Consider the following 18,406-nt stretch of genomic DNA (forward strand, 5'->3'; position numbering starts at 1 on the left):
AGAACCATAACGACACCACTTATAACGCAAACTTCGCTCAAATAAGCTACATAATTAGGAAAAAAGGAAATGACCATGCGACCCACCAGCTCATTTTCCGCAACAGAACCTGTGATGTCACTTGGGAATGCTCTGCGATTGGCGGAGGCCGGCAAAAGCAAACGCATGTTAGGCAGGGCTTACAGCTTGCATAGCGAGCTAAATGCCCGTGAAACACACTGCACATTCTTTTTATGACAAAGAACGGTGGAGTGAACGGTTGAAGTTCCGAACGAACACGCAAGCGTGTGCGCCAATGCGTACGAAACTAGCGCCGGCCGAGCTCGTCATCTCGCCGTCGCGCAGACGAATTTTCGGGTTCGAGGCTCTTCGGGGCCAACGAACCGTTCCAGCACGCACAGCCGCGACCTTGCTTCGTATCGTAATCCCTTCACAGGAGGTTGGCCGTCATATCGCCAACCAGCAAAGGTAAAAATAGAAACGAGGGGAGTAAGGAACAGCAAGAAGCGACTAGATAGTGCCAGTCGTCGCGTAAGTTTCGAATGGTACTGGCTTGCTGCTGTCGTTACGAGCTCGTTTCCAGTTTACAACCACTGAAAACTTCAGTTTGTTCGAGTACTTTACAATGAAATTTCGTTGCTGCGTTTTGAAATGCCCATGTAGTACGGGCAGATCGTCGAGGGAGTGCGACATCCCTGCCGGTGAGGAGATCTCCTTTCATGTGCTGCCCAACGACGAACCTAGGCGAAGCAAGTGGCTACGTTTTGTGAACTTTGCAAACGGAGGAGAAAGAGAGCTAAAGGAAGTACGAGTGTGCTCGCTTCATTTCCGAGGAAGGGATTACGGCAGGGACCCTTACGTTAGCTCACTCCTGGGACATGCTGGCGCTCGTCGCCGACTTCGTCAAATCGCTCTGACCTTGGGGAAAAAAATGCCGTAAACACCGCGCATTGACGCTCGTATCTTTCTGGTCGAAGCAGAGAGCTCGCGCGAACGGCTTTCCATACACGACACCGGCCAACTGGCATAAGTGATACTGCTACTGAAATTGAACCATTATTAACCGTAATCAAAATACGGCACATACGTACCAGTCTATATTCGTCCGTCGCGACGGGGCTGACGAGGCTGCGGTGCCGACGGCTGGGCGTTCGTCTGTTGTGGCTATCGCGGAATGGTCGCTTTCCCGTCCACCGCGTATCCCACAACTCTTGCCGCTCGTGCACTTAGAAGCATTGAGCGTTTTTGTGGTGTGAGGTTGTTAAATGCAAGCCCGAGCTCCTCGGCGAGAGTTTTGTTCTCCGGATCAGGCGATGGCCGCCGTCTCGATCGACTCCCGCGTGTGGGTGCTATATGGAGTCGACATACTAAGTATCTGTTTCATGGACCGGCTCTATGACGCCATTGTACACGTCACGGAATGTTCAATTTTAGCGGGAGATTTAAAATTTTGGCTTAAATTGCCTTATTTCTCAGTGAATAAAGCATCATTTGCTTCCGGGAAAGCGCTTGGGGTACTATGAAACACCTAATCTTTCGAATAAAACAAACTTTTGTTTTCTCTTCATGGCTCCTTTAAGCAGACATGATAAACCTCCATCAGCGGTTCCCGCACCATACTCCTCGACTTATCACTTCTCTTTCCAATGCTCCCTACGGAGCAGGCACAAGATTTCTAGCGACTGGTTTCGTCCAATACGCTACCACAGCAGGTTGGTTCCGGCGATGAAGTGCTCGAGGGCTCTTCCGTTCTGGGGTTTACTTGTATAATTTACTAGTGACAACATTTGCTATATTTTCCGCATTCGCTACATTCGCAGCATATTTTAAGGCATAATACAAATAAACACAAAAATACTCAAATTCTCTTCGTGTAACATATCTGACTAGGGCAGGTCTCCAGGCCTCTCTTGGGGTCTGCCCTCGTCCGCTCGTGACCACAAAGGACCAATACCATCGCCTCCTTTACTACTACAGGAGGCGATGTGCAATACAGTTAAACCCGGAAATAACGAAGTTGACAAAAATTCGTAATTCTTCGCTACATTCAGGTTTTTGTTTCGAGTTACGGCTCGCAGAAGTGAAGCAAAAACTAAACCAAAATACCACATATCAGCGTTAATGAACTCACCCTTAAAGGGACACCGAAGTGAATTTGTCAAGCTCCTGTTTTTGCTTGCACTGCGTAGACTGGCTCAAATTAACACACTTCTCGTCGTTTATCCGGTTGACAAGTCGGTAATTATTTTATAAAGCTCGAAAGAAAGAAAAACTACCATGCGCGGTCTGCGGCGGCAGCACCAACTAAAGGCTGTGACGTCGGGAGGAGGTGCACCGTGATTGGACGATGCTCAAGATTAGCATTCAAACAAGTTTCGGTTTCAGTTCTGTAAAACAACATCCTTGGCATCTGACGTTATCGCTGGACGGGCATTCTCGATATCGCAATAATCGTCATACCGCGCTTCTGTTATGTTGTCGGCTGTAAAATGCCTAAGATAAGCCTCCCAGGACGGCTTGGAATCGTATAAATCACTAGCCGAGGCCTACGCAGTTGATCAACGCCCTCCGCGTCACCGCAGACGCTCAAATGTCATGCGCTTTTCCCCCATATTTGGAGCTTGCCTCACTCATGCCTGTATCGTAAAAAGCGTGTTCGCACCAGGCCAAGGGTCTGCTGATTCTGGCCTGTGCCCACTGCCCGCAAGCAGTCGGTGTTTATGGCAAAAGCTCGCCAACTAAGCATCATTTGCAAATGATGCAAATGAAGTATGTAAATGATGTAAAGCAAATGATGCTTTACTCGCTAGCGCATCAGTGTCAGCCTGTGCGCGTTCTGCGAACCCGTTCGTGGAACAGTGTACATTACGGCCCACAAATGATGAACTCAGAATAGAAAACATCGGCCGGAAACTAAAAAATCAACTTAGAAAAAAAAAAGAATGAAGAATGTATCCTCGGGGATTCGACTTCCAACTTGCAAATAGCATGCCTAGCGCTCCAGACCACCAGCGCTGCCGGCGTTGGAAATATGAGGTATATAATGTGTAACCAGTTGACACTTTTATTAAGGTTTTAGAATCTCAAGTACCTTAGGTGTCTATTTGTCGTATAGCTCGTGCAGTAAGCGTCCTCCAAATTTCCACAATATCTCACGTCTAGCAATTGCATTTCTTAGACGGAAAAGCGATCGCAGACGTGTGGTCGCGCTGCTGACCGCTGTGCTTGTTCACCCAGCGCAAAAAAGTGCTTCCTGCTCCCTAGTTTTACGCTGTACGGTAAAACTTTCAGTTGATTTTCCTTAGTACCTATATTGACTTCGCTGACTTATCCAGCCTTCAAGTGGCAGTTATAGGTTTTCCTGCGTACCAGTCAGCGAAGCGTCGCATGTGCGCTTGTGCAGCGCTTGTGTGGAGCGACCTGGACTTGGAGCTTGATACAGTGTACAAACTAACAGAGTAAAGAAAGGCACATTCTTCCATTCACAAACGTGTCGTGGCTGAGTTTCAACTGAGCGAACGAATTGCGACGACCCGTCGGTGGCCGGCGGGCTAAACGCTGGGTCGACTAACTCTGTCGGAAGGTCGGCGAGCCGTGCAGTAGCGCAGTCAAGCCAAGTCATTTCCTCTTGACGTCATACGAAAACTCCACAAAAAATGGGCGAGGATGCAGAGAGGAGGACCGCATTTTCGAACTGATTTTTATACCAAATAAATTCGCGTAAACGCACTCAGAGTGGTCGAAAGATGGCCTATGGACTCCGGACTACAATTCGCGGTAGTAATCCCTCAATGTTTACAAATCACTTCAGTGTCCCTTTAAGTAGCACTTTTGCCTTTTGGAATTTGTTTATTCCAAACGCGTTTCGAGAACCAAATATAGGCTGAAATGGCGCCTTTTTGTGAACTTGGTGCTCTTTGTGGCTTTCAAAATTGCTGAGATGGTGCTAGCTTGGATACTCTAACGGGCGGCGACATTCTTTTTCTCGCCATAGGCGGCGGCTCTGATGAAGGACCCCACTAGCACCTCGCGCTAGACCTTCGTACGGATGGGAAACATCTAGTGCGAAACGTCAAGGAGATATCTTTTATTCAAGCGAAAAGAAAACTAGGACAGGCACAAACTTAACACACGGGGTAGAGGCACATACGAGACGTTAAGAGCGTACACAGGGTCCGCGGCTGTACAGCTGGTAAGTCACGACATGGGTCATCTCACCACGTCCGACGTCCATCAGTTCCACTACCCACCCATGTCGGTGGCGGGAGCTGAATGTACTCGCGGGGAGCGCTTGTGCTTGCTGTGGCCCCTCGGGCCTACACCGCGAGGAGTGACCGCTCGCCCGTGGACGTTACGGTGGGGTCCCTTGACGATGTGCGGGCCTGGTGCGCTTGTCGTGTTGCACACACCCCACGTCAGGCCTTCAATGCTTTGCGCGGATCCATGTCTCCGCTCGGGCCTGCGCCGCGAACCACCTTCAGACCACGAACGTGATGGCCAGGGCTTCCCGGAACACCTCGAATGAAGCCACCAGAACGAGCCCGGGACTCAAATTCCGGCGGCGGCGGCGGCGGCGGGGAATTGAAAAAAAACTTTGTTAAATCCAGAAATTCGTTACATAGAGGTTCGTTACATCCAGGTTAACTGTACCACAGTTTTACTACAAGAACTGCGCCTCCCGAAATGACGTCACCAGAGTAAGGAGTACTTTTAATTTAAAGAGCTGCTGAAGGTCTTTTAAAAAAAGATGTTGGGGGCAATGCTCTATAGTTTGTTTGACGCTGAGTTCAAAAGAAAAATGTTTATTTTTGTGTAAATACACCGAAAACACCCTTTTTTTCGTCAAAACAACCGACCCCTGCCCGAGGGCGCGGTCAGAGCCCTGGCTGCCTTTCGTGATTGGCCGGCTGTAGATGACGTCATGTTCGGAAGTGCCGGCGCTGCGGTGACCGTTTTACCTGAAGAGCTCATTCTGCTCCAGTTGGCGTACAAGCCATAACGCCCTCCGGGGAATGGAAGACGCACAAAATATTTCCTTACGAAAGGAGAGCTTGAGGAAAGCATAAACGCAACATGTTCGCTTGCCACGAGCTTTATTAAGTGGTTTCCCTCCCTCGACTCAAGGCCAACTTTGGTTTCTGAGATGCAGAAAACCTGTGCAGATATTGGATCATCGCTTTCGCCACGCAGCAGTAATCGCAATTCATAACATAATTTTTCAACACACCGTCATCCCCTTTTTCGCATGTGTAACTGTTTTTACATTCGGGCAGGCGGTAACAAGCTGCATGCAGCGAGGCAGGAGCGATGCAGCTGCCGCCGGTCGCCGCGTCGCGAGAACGTGCTGGTGCCGGGGTGCTGCGTGGCCGATCAGCGGGACGCCAAGTTTGGCATTGCTGCACATACGCAGTATTAGACTAGAGGAACCGATCGCTCGGGACCCCCAAAAGTTAGGATAACCCAAACGCTACACACTCGCACACGCCGAGTTTTAGAAGAGTGTCTTCCCCAGCAGCTCAGATCTAAGGAACTTTTTGTTTTCACGCCATGACGTCGCATCCGAAAAAAAGTCGCTTTCTTTGTTTTCTTATGTCAAGTTGACGCATGCGCAGTAGGGCTCGTCCACCGTTCATGAGCGCAGCCACCCGCGGCCGACAGGCCCAAACTTGCATCGCCGCAGAGTCGCCTCTCCTTTTCCCGTCGTGGCGGCTCGGCCGAATCATGCATCGGGCGAACGACCGGCAACCGACATGCCGCTACATGCCTGGAGACAGCTCCGGTGAACGGCGACGGCATCGCCTTCCCTTTCCCCGTCGGGGCGGCTCGGCTGACGCAACCGCTTCTCCTCCATTCGTCGGATTTCAAACTTCGGCCAGCGAGAGTCCTGATTGGAGCGATTCAAACTTCTCGGGGCTGCACCGGACTCCCGGGGGTATAAAACCCGCCCGGAAGCTCAGCCAGCGCGGCATTCTTCGGCGGCACTTTTCGGAGGCACCGAGTGGAGAGGTGCTGTCGCCTTTGTGCCAGCCATGTAACGCCTTTGTTACCCTTGTACAACTGTGTAAATGTTGCTTCAACTCTTCATCGGCTCGAGAACTTCATCGCTCTTCTCTGCGCCGCGTCGATAACGGACGGAGCAAGGTAACGTCGCTGCACCTGTGACTGCGCTAGGATGGCCAGTCGCAACCGTGGTGACTGCAGTGGGATGCCCAGTCCCAACAGTGGTGACAGCGCTGGGACGGCCAGTCCCAACATTGGGGGCAGCGGTGGGGTGGCTGATTCCCAACGTCGGTGACAGCGCAGATATGGTCCAGTCCCAACACCATGCATGTACTCGCAGTGTAGCGTAACAACTATGTTTTCAGATCTGTTTCGTTTAGTTCATTTATGATGCCGTTTAATGTGTTTGAATTTCTGATAAACGTATGGGTGTTGTCCGATACGTCTCAATCATATATCGTTCCATAATGAAACTGAAAACTTCACCCTGCTTCACCGCTGCTGTTCCATGCGTGGAAACGCAGCAAACTGTGCAGGAAACGGATTACATGTAGGGAGTTACAGCTGTCTATTCAAAGTAGCCAATAGATCCGCCAAAGAGCCACAAAACCAATACAATTAAAGCGGGCTCATAAACTGTACGAGCGAAACACAATCTGTTGATTTAATGATTGCCCAATAAAGCACTCTGGAAAAGAGCAAAGCTATCTCGGAAAAAACCTTGGTTGATTCCTCTGTCATAGGAATCGGTAAAACACGAAAGTGAAATGTGCAGCGAAATCTGAAGCTGAGCATGATTTGTGGGTCGGCGGCTGTCTCGTGGGTGTGCTGGGCGAGCGACGTCCTGCTGGCGGGTCGCTTCGGAATAGGTGTACTGGCGTCATTTCCGTGACGGATATGACGTCAGCGAAATCTTGGTGTATACTGGCATAAAACACTTTCGTGTTAAAACAAGTTTTATTTTAGAAGATACTTCACACTAAAGTCCAATCGCGCCCAAAAACCCGGCATCAGCTGACGACAGCAACCGCTACCGAGTATTAAAGCCCCTCCCGAGGATCGGTCTTTTGCGCCACCGCGCGGTGGGTGAGTGAAATAGGCCGGCGATTTCACAGCAATGGGAATTGGTGCGACGCCGCCAGGGGGGTAAAGCGAGCTCCGAGACTTTAGTGTACTAGTACACTATGTCCCGAGGGACGATGCTATGGGTCTATTCGATTCAGCCTGCACCTCTTGAACCAGTTCACAGCGGTGCAAAGCGGGTTCCGCCGTCGGCGGAACCAGACCTGCACATTTTTCGCCTGCTTCTGCACCTCCTCGGCAGGGAGTGCAGGCAAAGCCATGAACCCGTCCTGCATCCGTCGGCACCACCGGTGAATCGAACGGCGCGGTTCAGGTGCCGCGAGCTGCACCGCTGAAACGAATGGCGAAGTGCGGCACCGCCTGAACTGGTTCACGCGGTGCAGGTGAAACGAATAGACCCTATATGTACTACGTAGTGGAGCCCCACCGGAAATTGCTATACGCACTACCCATACAGCGCCATCTACGAGGCTCTGTCAGAAACACTCCCGAGCCCCCGAGCTTGCTTGGTGGCGGGCTGAGGGGCTGACGCGACCTTCGTACGAACGGCAAAGTACCTGCGTACCTGGTTTCGGCCACAGCAAAGTTTGCGCTGTAGTCATGGGCGTGAAATAGATTATGGCTGCCCACAGGGCCGTTTACGAAACGTTTGAGCATTTAATCGAGGCAGGAACAGAAATTACGCTGGCAGCCGGTGCATAACATACGGTGTTGATCAACATATCGTATGTTGTGTCGGGCCGCCCGCGTCGATCATTTTTTTATTTTACTTTTGAGTTTTGTGTAATCAAGTATATATCTATAGTAGCCTCAAGCTGTCTATTCCTGGGTATCGACAACTCTCTAAATAATATCCCACGGCGGCTTTATTCGCCCTAATAAGATTCTGAGATCCCTGAGTGAGATGTCTAATACGCTGCCCCGTGCCTCTTAGCGCGATGTGGTTTCGGCGGCGCACAAAACACCAGTTTTAATTGACTACGCAGCAGTTAACTAAGGAACGTTCTACAGGAACTCCTGAGTACAAACGGGGGAACGCGCACCTGTGCTTTTAGCTCGTATCTGTTCGTACACCTTGCCTCGAGCTGTTAAAGTTGGCTTTTCCGCATGGCTGTTAAGCTGTGCAAGAAAGTCACCGGGGCTAAACGTGATGGTAAGAAACGCTTCTGATGTAAAGCAGCTAATCCATAGTGTTTACGAAACTCTTAAGACACATTCTTTTGCAGTGTGAACTTTAAACGTTTCACATCCCTCCTCCCACTCAGCCTTATTTTGGCAAATAAAGGCGCTTTCAACATGCAGACACAGGAAAAGGAAACCGGAAGATGTATAGAACTTTTATCCTGCATTCTTTCACGTGCATAATGTCACATGCTAGCAGTGCCGTTTGTCCAACACGGTTTACGTTGTGCATTGAAGCACCAAGCTCCAAAGACTCGCCTAGGCAATTTCACATCACGAATGGTAAAAAAAAATATCTGTAAATTATGTGGAAGCAATGCCCATCTCTTCATTATTGACATTTTCTAGTTTATCAGAGCTGCTGCAACCAAGCATTATGTTATTTATAAAGTAGAAAATAGAGAAAGGCCATTTCTAAGCAGAAGGAAATATACATTGATTAGCATCTGCATTGTTTGAATTGTATGTTTTCCAACTGGCAGGGCCACTGCTATTATTTCTATGCCACATAAGATGCCCATGATTTTGCTCAAGTATGTGGACTCTTAGGTGGTTACATGGTGATAAAAGAATTCTGTGCTACCTTCATTCATACCCTGCAACTCGTCCGTGCCCATGGTGAGCATGCAGGGTGCACGTGTGACGCTTAGCATGATAAACTTCAGGCGACGTCAACTCAGGTGTACTGAGAATATTTCTACTCCAGAATACTTAAATAACTGAATCAGTCATGAAAAACAGTCAACTCAAAACAACCTGAAAGAAAAGAAGCGCCACCTACCCTAAAAGAAAAAGAAGACAAGAAGAAACGGGTTAACTATTTTACATTGTTTTCAAGTTATCCAAAAATAAGTCTGCGTGTAAAAGGTCCAAGCAAGGCCGTTGTTTCTTACACTTTCAAGAAGACATCAACACTGCTATTGCTTTACAATATGAAGTAAATTTTTATTACACCACATCCTCAGCTTCAATTGAAGTTGTCCTTTCTGGGTGACCTGTAAAACCAAAGGTGCAATACAATTAGCAATACGGCTATGTTGCTTGTATAAACGATAGAAAAAAAGCACAAAAATAAACATGGTAAAACCCAGGACCTTTGTTATGTTTTTTTCATTTTGTGTTATTTTTGCCCTACTGGCACAATTTGAATTCTTGAAACCAACTTTCGTGAAAGAACTACTGAGCATGATTTTCCATACCAACCATTACTACACTAAATGGCTGCACAATACTTTTTGCCTGGATGTAAATGCGACTAAGAAATTTATTATTATTTTGAAGCAGCCAGTTTTTATGGCCAGTCACAGAAAACGGGAGCAGATACCGTTGGTGCAGGGCTGCATGCGACCACACCGTGTAAAGTGTTGTGCAAATTTTTTGCAAATCTGTTAGCCCGACAGGAACCACACCGCATGCAGAAGCTGTCGTAGTTTTTGTTATAAATTGACGTGAACCTTTTTCCTCCTCACTTAGAACTGATCTCCTTTTTTTGCTGTTTGGTCCCGTTTACAGTAAGAACTACATTTTTTTTAGGAAAAAGGAACTGCCACCCAAATAAAATCAGTACTTCTGAGTCAAAAGAGCAATGCACAAGATTAGAATCATACTACACAATGGGAACATATACATGTTGCCCCCCCCCCCACGCTACCCCAGCACTTGCACCCTCCCCCACGCCCTCTCCCTATTCTTGCCCGAAACAATGGATTTGCCCCCTCAAGATAAAATTCTGCAGACGCCCATGCTAATACATACGGAACCAGTAAAGTGTGCAGCTGGTCGAATTGGTTCTCAATGCATAAATACAAGGCTGCTTCAAAGAGAAATAAGGCATTGGTGCCTTCCTGGTCTGTTCCACAACTTTCACTACAACCTGCAACGATGTTTTGACCCTGAGAAAGATTCAGTACACTAATTATACGGCACTATAAGCGGACACAAGCATCATCACTGACTCCCCCCATCTCCTATCATTAGCTTCACACTTGTTGATTAAAAAAGTGCTTGTCCTTATGCGTTATCGCACTTGTAACAATGCATGAAACGACATTTAACAAGGTGAGGGGAAACGCGCTGAAGGTATCCAATACGCGTTCGCACCGTTCAGTCGATCGGGCCGGCTGAAGTTCACGCGACATGCATGCATGCTCGCGCATCGGCTGGAAAGGCTGGTGACGGAAATATAAGCTCGGCGGTCGACGCGGGTCTCCCACTTCAACATCAGTAAAGCAAGCATTACGGGGACAAACCAACGAGGCCAGAAATACCTACCTTCAGTTTGGGCAAGCCGTCTTCGAACCACTGCGGCGTGTTGACGGCGCGATCGGGAACTTGCCACGCCAGCTTGACGGCCCTGGCGCGAATCGTGTGCATCAGCCCGGCCCACGATCTCAAGACTTGCGCTTTATTAGCGTGATTTGTCGCAACGAGATTGGCGGGGTCGATCCATCCATGGATCGGTCAAAATCAACGAAAAGCAGCCATGACGACCGGCCGAACGCTTGAGACCACGTAAAAACATTAAAAAAAAGTGCTTCTGACAGCGTCCATAGATGGCGCTATATCGGTAGTGCGTATAGCAATTTCCGGTGGGACTTCACTACGTAGTACATATAGCATCGTCCATATCCGAGACCATGGAGGAAAAAAAAGCTTAGGAGAGGCCCCCAGCTACCCCCGCGCATTGGCAAAAGTGTGGAGGAAGTCACGTGTTTTCGGCGGCCATTGGAAGTCGCGTTAGCAACGGCGTCGTAGCAACAGCCCGCCCGCCGTTCGCCAGTCATGGAGGAAAGGCAGCGCCTGCCTTGTAGCCTTGTCGTCCGATTGCGAAGATTGCTGCTTCGCTTTGCTGCGCTGTGGTCTCGCGGAACTCGAAAAGGATGCTGCGAGTTGCGACAGCTGCGCCGATGTGAATATGTCATTTAATTTCTACTTGCAAGTGCACCTCGTACCGCGTCAAGCTTTTGCTCCGGTCGCGATCACGACGCGCCTATTGAAGTGCAGATATCGTGAACGCGCCGTCCCGTCGTACGCGCGGACACCCGTCAGGTAGATTTTCGGGAGGTGATACACGGTGTGCAGTACGTAGGCGACTTGCAACCGAACGATTCGCAACTCAATTTTTTGGTTATCGCCGCTGCATGTAGTTTGCTAGGCCGGCAATGCGCGGCAGTGCCTTTGCAACTGTTACAAGGTAGATTCCCAGTTGATATAATTCCATCGTCCTATTACCTTAGTAGGTGTCCGTCTGTTGACTGGAAGAGTGCTGGATCTGGAATCTGGGTCTTTTTGTGGTCTCGCTCTGGATTTCGCTTTTCAACGCTTCATACTGCGAGGTTAGCGTATGAACGTTTTCAACTGATATCACCTTGAATTTAGTGACACTGAAACAAGTTGAAACTTGGCGAAAAAAAGTTTATTGACGGTGCACCCACCCTCTCCTTTTTTTTACTCAATAAAACGTTTTGCCTCCTCCTCCTTCTCCTCCTCCTTCGCAAAAAATTCTATCGAAGGCACGCGAACAACGGTAAAAACATTCCACAATTTTTTAGCTTGAAATCTGCATGAAGTGCTGCTTACCTATATATATAGAACGGCCGTTTAATTGACTAGTCATCTCTGGGATTGCCAGTGAAACTGCAACGCAAACTTGGGCACTTTCCAGTCCGGTAGCCGCACGGCGTTCGCCCACTGTTTGTGGCGTTCTCCATCGCTTGGGAACCAATAAACGGCGGCGATTGCAAACAAAGGATGAATGCACACCAATGTACAGCAATACTTGTCAGCGGAATGATGCACTAACCGGTGGAAATAGACGCCCAATTCCTTGGGTACCGATCGCGACTTGCAGCCTGGCACCGAGCATTGCGGCACTGTTAGAGCGAGCCGCTTCGCAAAACTGCTGTGGCCACACTGAAGACGTGTTACGGTGTAACCGCGCGTTTAGGTTCACGGTCACGCGCTGCAAAACGGCCTTCTACCTGCCTATCGAGCTGATTTCCGCCGGCTCGACGCTGGCAGATGCAGACGACAAGAGAGGCGATACAGGACGGAGGAGGCGGAGAAGGTGCACCGAGAGAGAGGGAAAAAGAGTCCGCCATTCGACTTACAGAAATGGCGTTTCCGGCTGCGCTGGGTGTGACGTCAGGGCCTCTCCTAAGCTTTTTTTTCCTCCATGTCCGAGACCGTACGAATCATGGAGGAAAAAAAAGCTTAGGAGAGGCCCCCAGCTATCCCCGCGCATTGGCAAAAGTGTGGAGGAAGTCACGTGTTTTCGGCGGCCATTGGAAGTCGCGTTAGCAACGGCGTCCTTGCAACAGCCCACCCGCCGTTCGCCAGTCATGGAGGAAAGGCAGCGCCTGCCTTGTCGTCCGATTGCGAAGATTGCTGCTTCGCTTTGCTGCGCTGTGGTCTTGCGGAACTCGAAAAGGATGCTGCGAGTTGCGACAGCTGCGCCGATGTCAATATGTCATTTAATTTCTACTTGCAAGTGCACCTTGTACCGCGTCAAGCTATTGCTCCGGTCGCGATCACGACGCGCCTATTGAAGTGCAAATATCGTGAACGCGCCGTCCCGTCGTACGCGCGGACACCCGTCTGGTAGATTTTCGGGAAGTGATACACGGTGTGCAGTACGTAGGCGACTTGCAACCGAACGATTCGCAACTCAATTTTTTGGTTATCGCCGCTGCAATATATAGTTTGCTAGGCCGGCAATGCGCGGCAGTGCTTTTGCAAATGTTACAAGGTAGATTCCCAGTTGATATAATTCCATCGTCCTATTACCTTAGTAGGTGTCCGTCTGTTGACTGGAAGAGTGCTGGATCTGGAATCTGGATCTTTTTGTGGTCTCGCTCTGGATTTCGCTTTTCAACGCTTCATACTGCGAAGTTAGTGTATGAACGTTTTCAACTGATATCACCTTGAATTTATTGACACTGAGACTAGTTGAAACTTGGCGAAAAAAAGTTTATTGACGCCACCCACCCTCTCTTTTTTTTTTTTACTCAATAAAACGTTTTGCCTCCTCCTCCTGCTCCTCCTCCTTCGCAAAAAATTATATCGAAGGCACGCGAACAACGGTAAAAACATTCCACAATTTTTTAGCGTGAAATCTGCATGAAGTACTGCTTACCTATATATATAGAACGGCCGTTTAATTGACTAGTCATCTCTGGGATTGCCAGTGAAACTGCAACGCTAACTTGGGCACTTTCCAGTCCGGTAGCCGCACGGCGTTCGCCCACTGTTTGCGGCGTTCTCCATCGCTTGGGGACCTATAAACGGCGGCGATTGCAAACAAAGGATGAATGCACACCAATGTACAGCAATACTTGTCAGCGGAATGATGCACTAACCGGTGGAAAGTGACGCCCAATTCCTTGGGTACCGATCGCGACTTGCAGCCTGGCACCGAGCATTGCGGCATTGTTAGAGCGAGCCGCTTCGCAAACCCGCTGCGGCCACACTGAAGACGTGTAACAGTGTAACCGCGCGTTTAGGTTCACGGTCACGCGCTGCAAAACGGCCTTCTACCTGCCTATCAGCTGATTTCCGCCGGCTCGGCGCTGGCAGATGCAGACGACAAGAGAGGCGATACAGGACGGAGGAGGCGGAGAAGGTGCACCGAGAGAGAGAGGCAAAAAGAGTCCGCCAATGGCATGGAGGGCCAATGGTCCGCCATTCGACTTACAGAAATGGCGTTTCCGGCTGCGCTGGGTGTGACGTCAGGGCCTCTCCTAAGCTTTTCTTTCCTCCATGGTACGAATCGTGGGCGCTGACATGATACAATTCCCATGGTTGCCAGATCAGTTTTATACAGCCTACTAAAAAGTTGTTGCGTAATTATTTAACTAAAACAAAGAACAGAAGCAAAATAGTTACAAATAATTGTCTCAGTAATCAAAACTAGCTCTTTTCAAAACGTTTATTGTAATTAAGCTCTAATTATTGAAGAAAAAGTTAATGTGTGGTTCAGTTTTGGTTTCGATTTTCTTTAAGTGCGCTAGGAAGTGGCGAGGCCTTTGCGCCTGTATTGCGCAGTGTGCGTGTGTGCAGTCTCGAGCTCAGGTCTGCGTGCGCGCAAAACGTGTGCAACTGGTTCAACTCGGTTGCACGCGCTGAGCAACTGCTTCCCCGGGCGCTTGCGAGGCTGACGCCTGAACAGCGATTCCGATCTGACCTTGACTACCTTGATCTGACCTTGATCTGACCTTGACCAGGCTACGGAGTGGCAACCAGCGATCGTTCCCGTTGGAAAAAGAATAAAAGCAGCTTTTGCAATCGTTCTGTTTAAGTTGTTTTATTCATGGGACTCCATACAGCTCTCCGTGCTTCGAACTTTCGCACAAACGTTCGTGAAGGTGCAACGAAAAAATAGGTAACGAAATGCGGTTTCTTTCTTAAATCAGTCACAATAAGTGAATGTTCTCTCCTCGCGCGCTCTGTGCGCAAATTACTGCCCCAATTCAGTCCCGCAAGCTTTTCCTTTGAAGTGGTGGAAAGCAGCTAGAACTTGACGAATACAGACCGAAAGGAAAACGGGACACGCCGCTGACTGTATTTCGCATACTCCGTTGGCGTGCATTCTGCCACTCCGTTGGCCTGCGATCGACCGCGCACTTTCGTTCCTGTGCTTCAAAGGGACCGCGAATCACTGACAATATCAGCGTTGGCCCATGCGATAACGTTTTTTTTTTTTCTTTTGTCAGTAAAGGTTTCGCATTCAGCCAGGGGTTTATGCAGAATTTCGATTTTGGGGGGGGGGGGGGGGTGTCGGTAAAATGTTTGGGGGGGTGTTGTATAAATCCCTAGGCAGGGTGCTTGTGGTTGTGGAATCTTTTTGGGGGGGTGTCGAAGTCCTTTTGGGGGGGGGGGGGTGTTAGGGGGGTGTGTAAAGCCAGAGTTCACTTCACTTCGTTTGAAAAGCATTGAGCACCTCTCAAAATGTCACAGAATGGGAACTAAAGCGGCACGGCGCAAAAATGCACGGAGATCATGACGGAGATTCATTTTCTGTGCGCCCCAGTACGGATCAGCTGATTCCTTGGCGTCCTCCCGCATGCGATCAGTCGCATTCGAGCTTGCGCGCAAGTGTGTGATCGTTGCCACGTCTTGCTCATGCTCAAATAGTCTCACTACGTATAAGTCACACACTAAACCGAAGACACGTTGGTTACCTACCCACAGGAGATAAACTACGCAATGCTGTCGACGCCGCCTACACAAAACATAGAGTTAATACTACTGACACACAAAACCCACCTGGCCAGCGGGCCGCCATGTTACAATTAATCCCGGCATGCTTCGCTATCCGGACGCGGAAACGCCACAGTAGCACTAGGGTGGCTAGTAGCACGTTTCCAGATTACAACCCATTGTTTTTGCCGTTTTTAGTAAGCAAAAGCTCAGCTGGCAACCTTCAAATCGTTGTATCATGTCTGCCACTGTGTGTCGTACGGTTCCAATTCATTGGCTCAGCGGCGCGCTTTCCCTCTAGAGTCAGTATATTATCTCTATGGACACCGCAGGCATTAAAAAAAAACATTTCCCCGAGGGGGAGAATGTGAAAGTGCGAATGCACGGTTGTCGGCCCGCTTGCGGCGCTTGCGCTCGGCCCCCGCAGCCCACCGCCTCGCCGCCTTCTCTTCCATCTCTTCCATCGGGTTTGTAGTATCACGTGTACACCACGCAGTTATCAAGCCGCTATAACGCCGCTGAGTCGCCAACGCACGCCGCTGACGACGTAGTTTGAGTGCGTTAAAGATATAAGGCGCGTTCTGACACCGATATCAGCGTCGCGTCCGTAGCTTATTCGGTAGAGCGTCGGGCTGCGGCCCGCAAAGTCCTCGGATCGAAACCTGGCGCCGGATGCTGTTTCTTCTTTAAAGAGCACTGCGGACGCCGCCGCCGCCGAGGCCGGCGGCGGATGGCTTGGGGTCGCTTATAAAGAGCATTCGCTCTTAAAAAGTCTAACATGGCGGACTTGACGTCTGGGGTGCGTCTGGGCGGTCAGGATCGTCATTACCAAGCCCCCCGAATAGATAATAAAGTTTCATTCATTCATTCCCGCGCCCGGGATGCTTGCGTGACCATGGCACCCAGTCCAGCACGTAGCTAGTACCAGTGTGCTTGGCCAGATGAGTGTGGAGTGTAGTGTACGCTACACTCCACAATAGTCCAACGTGGCGGACTTGACGTCCGAAAGTCACGTGGGGTGCGTCTGGGCGGTCAGGATCGTCATTACCAAGCCCCCCGAATAGTTTATAATAAAGTTTCATTCATTCATTCACGCGCCCGGGATGCCTGCGTGACCAAGTTCAGCCCGTAGCTAGTACTAGTGTGCTTGGCCAGATAAGTGCGACCTTTTCTTTCCTCCATGGTGCGGAGCGTATGCATCATATTGACGGGAAGCAACTACTCCTGGAAACATTGGAGAGCATCCTGACTGTCGCTGCAGGGGTAACATGGTTACCAGGAGTGGATAAGGATAGGATTGCGTCAGTGATTGATTGAGCCTCGAGAGAAATGGCGGAACTGAATAAGTATTCTTTTCTCTGCCCGAGATACTCTGCCCGATTTTCTACCCAAGTATCTTTTCTGCAAGGGCGGATGGGCAGGACGAACAACTACTGTGACCCCGCGTGCGTCTTTGGAGGAGAAGGAGGCCTCTGTGTACGTCACTGTTGCCAGATCACCATAGCGGTAGTGAAGAGTGCATATTCGAGTTCGACGACGTCCTGGACGTGAGGTCGCGGATACGTTGATTGGAATGGTAGGAACTGTTATGCGAGGGAGGGGATAGCAAGGGGGGTATGTCGCTGTAATGTCGGGTAAGGAGGAGGAACTCGTGCTTCAATATACAGTATAACATTAGCTGCATACTTCGGCAGCCCTAAGCACCTTTACCTTCTTCTCCCGATCCCCGTAGGGTAGCATATAGGCAGGAACATGCCGGCAAACCTCTCTGCTTTCATCTAATGAAGAGCTGTCTCTCTCTCTCTTTCTCTAGCCTTAAGCAACGGCGAAGAGCCTGCCGCGCTCCAGAAGAACCAAACGACGAAGCTTATATGCCGTGGGACCAAGCAATAACACGCACCCAAACTCCAAAATAGGGCAAACTTACATTTTATATATCATGAGAAGGGCATCTCTGCACGCCCCCTTCTTTCTATGGTTGAGACGCCTCAACGTGGCAACAGCGCGTGCATTTTTAGCAGCTATAAGAGCTATATGTGGGCTCCAATCTAGATTGCTGGTATAAATCATGCCGAGCCATGCAGACAAAATACAAGTCTGTTTTATCCGAAAGATTTCGTGTTTGACTGTGCCCCCAGCACTCGTCCAGAAGCATATGCTTTATTCACTGCGAAATCAATCAATTTAAGTTAAAATTTCTCCCGCCAAATAGCGTGTGTTTTAATTATGTCTGCAATGACATCATAAGAATGGGTCTTCAAGAAACTTGGTGTGAAGCGGGAACTTGTGTACCGTTAGTCAACCTCGAGCCACCATATCGCACCGGGCTGTTTTCTGCCTTTTCTTTGTTTCTGGCCGTATTTGTACCTGGCTTGTTTTTGTTCAAGGAGAAAATAATTGTTTCGTGAAACATGGTGCTCGCTCGAAAAATATGGTCCCGTAAGACCCGGTATGGTCCCGCTTACGCCAATCGGCCACTGTCGCCCGAGACAACCTCAAAGAGCCAGTGCTGTGCAGCTCAATAACAAGCATGGTGCGCACAGTACCACAACAGTATGCATCGGTACTTCTTACGTGCACTTTCGTAATTTCCACTGTTTACCCCACCACTGTTACTGCTATAAAAGGAATGTGCTTTAAATTCAAGCGCAGATAGCTCTTTCGGCAAGCTGATAAGCCCTGCTTAATTTGCATTGGCTTTTACCGCAGAGCTGGCCCATATGACATCATACATAGGTTCTGTTGTGGGAAATGGGCTAGTGGTTCGCATGGTCACTCCTTTTTTTCCCTAATTATGTAGCTTATTTGTGTGAAGTTTACGTTAAAAGTGGTGTCAGCATGTTTCTAACGAGGCAATCTTTCGAATGAGTCAAGCTTTGTTTTCTCTGCATGGCCCTTTTAACATCGCCTGCTTTGTCTCGCATGGTTTGTTTCTCGTCGTCGA

This window comes from Haemaphysalis longicornis, unplaced genomic scaffold (assembly GCF_048455015.1).
Source record: "Haemaphysalis longicornis isolate Haplotype H1 unplaced genomic scaffold, Haemaphysalis longicornis Haplotype H1 scaffold_33, whole genome shotgun sequence".
Classification (NCBI taxonomy): Eukaryota; Metazoa; Arthropoda; class Arachnida; order Ixodida; family Ixodidae; genus Haemaphysalis; species Haemaphysalis longicornis.